This window comes from Schistocerca nitens, chromosome 2, assembly GCF_023898315.1.
Source record: "Schistocerca nitens isolate TAMUIC-IGC-003100 chromosome 2, iqSchNite1.1, whole genome shotgun sequence".
In the NCBI taxonomy this organism is placed as follows: domain Eukaryota; kingdom Metazoa; phylum Arthropoda; class Insecta; order Orthoptera; family Acrididae; genus Schistocerca; species Schistocerca nitens.
Genome location: NC_064615.1, coordinates 975,483,140 through 975,489,084, shown reverse-complemented (window position 1 = coordinate 975,489,084; position 5,945 = coordinate 975,483,140). Strand labels below are relative to the sequence as shown.

Below are 5,945 nucleotides of genomic sequence, written 5' to 3'. Positions count from 1 at the left end.
TGTCCACAATGTGCAATTTTCCTTGAATATAGTTCTAATGCTCGACATCGCTCCTTTTGTATCTGAGAATGGAAACAAAGTGTTTGGTCGGTTCCTCTTATTCTACTACTGCCTTTACCATGCAGGTTGCAGTTGAGCATCTGACACTCCAAGCTCATCTTTATTTAGTAGAAATGATGATCCACTTATTTGAAATATGTAAAAAATATCGCAGAGTGTGAATCATAGTTGTTTAATGTTGGTAACCTGAATTACCAATTTTCAAGATACCTTTTGACTACATTAGTAAGCCTGTAAAAAGAAATGCAGAAAAAGAGCACTATATTGCCGTGACCAGGATTCGAACCTGGGTTCTTGCGGCCACAACGCAATGTCCTAACCACTAGACTATCACGGCTACCGTTGCTCTTCTGGGAACACTCCTCTGGAGGAAGGAAACGGTCCTTTCCGCTCCAGTTGGCAAAGTAAATCCGCCAGCGGGTAGGTGGCGTCTCGCTCGCAGAGCAAGAGACTGGAGCAACAAGACGGAGGACGCAGACTGAGATCTCACGTCTCTGTATTGGTGATTCTCTAAACATTAGCGGTAGTTGGTCTACAGCAAGGAATTCACCTTATTATGAATAAATGTGGAATGGAGTCAGCTATAACTAAGTAGCTCACAACCTATGTCATTCGCACCCTACAATGCAGCACTAACTTCTCCTTCAGTCCAATGCTGACCATCCCGCTTTCAACACCTATCATAAATTTCTGGAGTTTCCGCAGATCCTGAACCATATTCATCTCATGAATATCTGCCAATTTTGTGTAGATTCCATTCTATGCATTCCTAAAAGAAGAAGGAAGACAGACAGATAATGTTGACCCATAGATATTTAAACAACCAAAGGCAACACTGAAGCAGCAGAGAAACTATTATATCTACGTAAGATTATTAAAAAAATGCAACGAAGTATAAATGAGCTGCGAACATAATACCAGTCATTCTAACGTACTAAGTCATTTCCTCAGTGGTGTATACTATTCAACACTAGCACAAGGAATTTTTACTGGCATAACAATACGCTTTGTTAAATCCCTCAATGGGGAAGGACGCACAAAATATTTAAGTAATTATATACAAATTGTGTAAAACAGTGTAGATCACAATACATAAATAATATTGTAATATTGATTGTGTTCAAATGGTTCAGATGCCTCTGAGCACTATGGGACTCAACTGCTGTGGTCATAAGACCCCTAGAACTTAGAACTACTTAAACCTAACTAACGTAAGGACATCACACACATCCATGCCCGAGGCAGGATTCGAACCTGCGACCGTAGCGGTCGTTCGGTTCCAGACTGTAGCGCCTTTAACCGCTCGGCACTCCGGCCGGCTATTGATTGTGTTAATCAGACATTTTAAAATATATATCACTGTGGTGTCTTCTAGACAGCACAATGCCATCTTTTAGTAAATTATCATTCAGTTTCCCTACTAGTATCTTTTGTTTCAAAATATTCGTTAAACAAATACAACTTTCGTATAGTGTTACATGTTAAATGGAAATTATGTACTTAATTTTTCTTATCTTAGTGAATCCACAGTGCTCTACCATGTTAATTATACATTATCATTTTGTCGAAACCTGACAAGTGTTTTACACCGTAGCTGTGTTCAAAATACAAGTTGATTGTTACGAAGAAGAAAACAGCAACCAGCCACTGTTAATAACGCTATTTATTCTTACAAACTGAGGCGGTACCGGTTTCAAAACGACAGTCCCATCTTTAGACTGCTGTTCACATTTACATTTCATACGTTTCAGTTTACATTAGTTGACGGCTGTTTTCCCTCTTGTGGTGATAGTTCCTTGAGACGGCGGTTTACATTAGTTGTTGCCTGTTTTCCCCCATCTGGCGAAATTTTCTTGGGCCGGCGATTTAATACTATTTAGTGAATTCCAGTTTGCGTTCCAGACGGTTTGCTCGACAGAGAATGCCATTTACTCATTCACTCACCAAAAAGTCCGATGATTACATAAAAAGTACCACCATCTGGTAATTTTGCAACATATATCTAAAACATTTCTCTTTGTGATACTCATGTGAAAAAAACTTTAACTATATGGAATTGAATTTATTATACGGAACTGGTAAATTTAACGAAAGGAATACAATTTGTGATAAATCAAATAGTTTGAGAAGGAGTGAAAATCATATCGACTAAGGAAATAAATAATTCCATGGGCTTTTATTTTCGGTCCTTTAACACTCCTTACACATGTAAACAACGTCCTACGCATAAAACGGACTTGACACTCTTCCATACAACAGGTATTATAATTAACTCTATTAGAGAGAAAGCAAGAGAAAACGATGTTCTTAATAACATTCTCCAAAGAATTATTAAGTCACTACCGAAAAATGGACAGTTAGTTCCGATAAAACTATTTTAACACACTACAAGTAACGGAGTTAGTGAAAGTGGGAGAATTTTTGGAATTTTTGGGTGTAAGAATTAATGAAAATATGAAATGATGGAGCATACTATGCTTCTCAGACATCTAAGTTCAATAAATTTTGGTCTTCACATAAATGAAATCAATCAACATATTAACATATTTTATAAATTTCTACTCTTTAATGTCTTTTGGATTACTTCGAAAGCACGTATTTTTCGTGTGAAACCGGAAAATGAGAATACCATGTATTCCATGTAACGGAATTTGTCACAATGTGAAAAAACTTAATAACATCGTTGTTCATCGATATAGCTGCAGGTGACTCAGAATGGTATTCAATGTAAAGCCACAAAATCACTGAGAAGATAAAGATTTTGAGAGCAATCTGTTCTAAACTAGGCGGGCCGTTCAGTAGCTTGGAGGGTTTGGATGGAAGGCAATGAAGGTAGTATTATCGATATACTGCATCAGACGGACAGGAAGTACCTACTGTGCAGTGTACATCAGATAGAGAGCACTCTCACAGATGAATGGAAGATATTGGGTTTGGTCACGGAAGAAGACTGATATTTTAATGAGAACATTGCTTCAATCAGTTCATTTTTAATTAACATGGCCATAGATTAGTCGTTGGAATTACTTGTTCTCACACAGCATCACTGACTATACCCCTTCTGGTGTAAGAAACATTTATCTGGCCGACGCTGTAACTTCATTCTTTTCAGTTCATCTTTAACGCACAATTACATTACCCTACATACACTTGAACCTGTATTCTATAGTCAATGTTTGTCTAACTTTGACAGTTTTTATCCCACACACGTCTCTCCTTACACTGATGCTTCAGAACCTCTCCTTTAGGTACAGTAAGGCCTAAATTTTCTCCCCCCCCCCCTTCCTATTTGATTCAGTACCTTTCATTAGCCTCTGCTCTATCTTCTTTAGAAACATATTCGAAAAGCCCGTTTCATCTTTAAAAAAATGGCTCTGAGCACTATGGGACCTAACATCTGAGGTCATCAGTCCCCGAGAACTTATAGCTACTTAAACCTAACTAACCTAAGGTAGCCCGCATCTCGTGGTCGTGCGGTAGCGTTCTCGCTTCCCACGCTCGGGTTCCCGGGTTCGATTCCCGGCGGGGTCAGGGAGTTTCTCTGCCTCGTGATGGCTGGGTGTTGTGTGCTGTCCTTAGGTTAGTTAGGTTTAAGTAGTTCTAAGTTCTAGGGGACTGATGACCATAGATGTTAAGTCCCATAGTGCTCAGAGCCATTTTTAACCTAAGGTCATCACACACATCCATGCCCGAGGCAGGATTCGAACCTGCGATCGTAGCGGTCGCGCGGTTGCAGACTGAAGCGCCTAGAACCGCTCGGCCACACCGACCGGCTTCATCTTACATTCTGAATTGTTTTTCACCAACGTGTCACTTCCGTGCAAGGCTACACTCCAGACAAATATCTTCAGAAGAGGCTTCCTCACATTTAAATTAACAAACTTTTCCTTGTCAGAACCACTATTCTTGATATTGCTAGACTGCTGTTTATCCTATTCTCTATTCTCCTGCTGTTCAATTTTGCTACCAGTATATCAAAATTAATCGACACCGTTTAGTGTCTCATTTCATGACTCTTCCCTACTTTTTCTGACATTACTTATAATCTCTCTTCATGACCCTGTCTTGCAAGTCTTTTGTCGCCTCTCCTAGAATTACTGTGTCATCGACAAACACCAAATTTTTATTTCTTCCCCCTGAAGTTTAATTCCCTTTCCAGACGTCCCTTGGTTTCCTTTATTACTTGCTCGAAGTACAAACTGGATACTAATCAATGGTGGGGATAGGCAACAATGCTGTCTCACTCCTTTCTCAACTACTGCTTCCTTTGCATGTCCTATTATTTTAACTACAGTCTGGTTTCTGCACAAGTTGCTGGTAATCGATCGCTTCCTGTACTCCTGCTACATTCATAATTTCGAAGAGTGTGATGCAGATAGCACTTTCCAAAACTATCTTTAAATCTACAAATGCGTTAAATGTAGGTTTGCATTTCTTCAGTTTGTATTCAAACGTAACTCCTAGGGTCAATAGTGCCTTTCGTGTTCGTACATTTCTCCGGAAAGCAAACTAATGTCATCCGAAATAGGCTCCTATCAGTTGATACATTATTCTGTAAACCATTCGTGTCAGCATTTTGCAAGTACGACTTAGTAAACTGATAGTTCGGTATTATCGACACCTATCAGCGCATGCTTTCACAGTAATGTAAAATATTACATTCATCTTTTAGTCTGAGGCAATTTCGCCAGTCTTATTTATCTTTATCATGGCTAGCTCTCCCAAGGAGCTCAAAATTTCATAGGGCATATCGTCTGACCCTGATACCTTGTTTCGTCTAAGCTCTTGCATATGGTCTGTCGCAATCTTCTCACAGTATCATCTCTCCCATACTCTTTCCATTATATCGTTTTCAAATTAGTTTCTCTGCATAGCCTTTATTATATTCTCTTCATCTTTCAGTCTTCCCCTTCTTTACTTAGCACTGGCTTGCCATCTAAGCTCTTATATTGATATAGCTGCTTTCCCTTTCTGCAGAGGTCTCTTAATTCTCCTGCAGGCGGCATCTATCTTCCACGTGCTCATATGATCTATAATTTTGCTTTCCCTGTCTAGCCATAACCATCGTCCTTGCAGCAGTGATTACAACAGTTGACGTAAGATCACTGAAGTTAGGTCCTGACGTGCTTGGTTAGGACTTACACGGATCACCGCCCGGCTCTTACGAGCGCAGTGACACTTGTCGGCTGGTAGTCCGTCGGTACTCCTGGGCTTTCTGAAACCTATTCGGACGAGAGTTTTCTCTAGCCATTGCTACTTCTCTATTCTGCACTATCTGCCAATCTCTTTTCTCAGTGTTATAAGAAAGCTACTGAGATTCTCTCCTAATTCATTTACACAGATCAGGAACAGTAAAGGGCCCCTCAGTACACACTGAGATCTTCCTGACAGAAAGCCACGAATCGTGGTGCGTAATTTAGGTGATATTCCATTTGCTCGCATTTTCATTAGTAGTTGCTTGTGAGAAACGGTGTCAAAATGATTTTCGAAATATAGTAACAAGGAATCGATTTCAACAGAATCAATAATTATTTGCTAACAAAAGTAATGTATCAATGAAGTAGTTAAGTGCAGCTGCGCCACTCTTCATTAAAATATTAACCTTTTGCCGTGACCAGGATTCGAACCTGGGTTCTTGCGGCCACAACGCAATGTCCTAACCACTAGACTATCACGGCTGGTGGATTCAGCGTTGGTGTACTTTACTCTTCTAGTAGCGGCCGCAGAGTTGCTGACGTTGCTCGGTTCCGCTCGAACGCCGACTAAGCTTTTTCCGTCCTTCGGTCGTACGGAAAGCTTGGTTCACAGTTTAGACAGTATTTAACCAACGTTATTAAAACCGATTAGGAACTTTTGACTTCTGATAGCTGCAACAGTGATGTGTC

General features: G+C 40.0%; 2 non-coding genes across 2 annotated transcripts; both read right to left on the bottom strand.

Annotated features, from left to right (window-relative positions):
* Positions 1 to 325: 325 nt before the first annotated feature.
* On the bottom strand, positions 326 to 397 carry Trnah-gug (transfer RNA histidin (anticodon GUG)). Its single transcript has one exon. It is a non-coding gene; the product is annotated as a tRNA-His (tRNA).
* A 5,269-nt stretch (positions 398 to 5,666) lies between these two features.
* Positions 5,667 to 5,738, bottom strand: Trnah-gug (transfer RNA histidin (anticodon GUG)). Its single transcript has one exon. It is a non-coding gene; the product is annotated as a tRNA-His (tRNA).
* Positions 5,739 to 5,945: the final 207 nt, after the last annotated feature.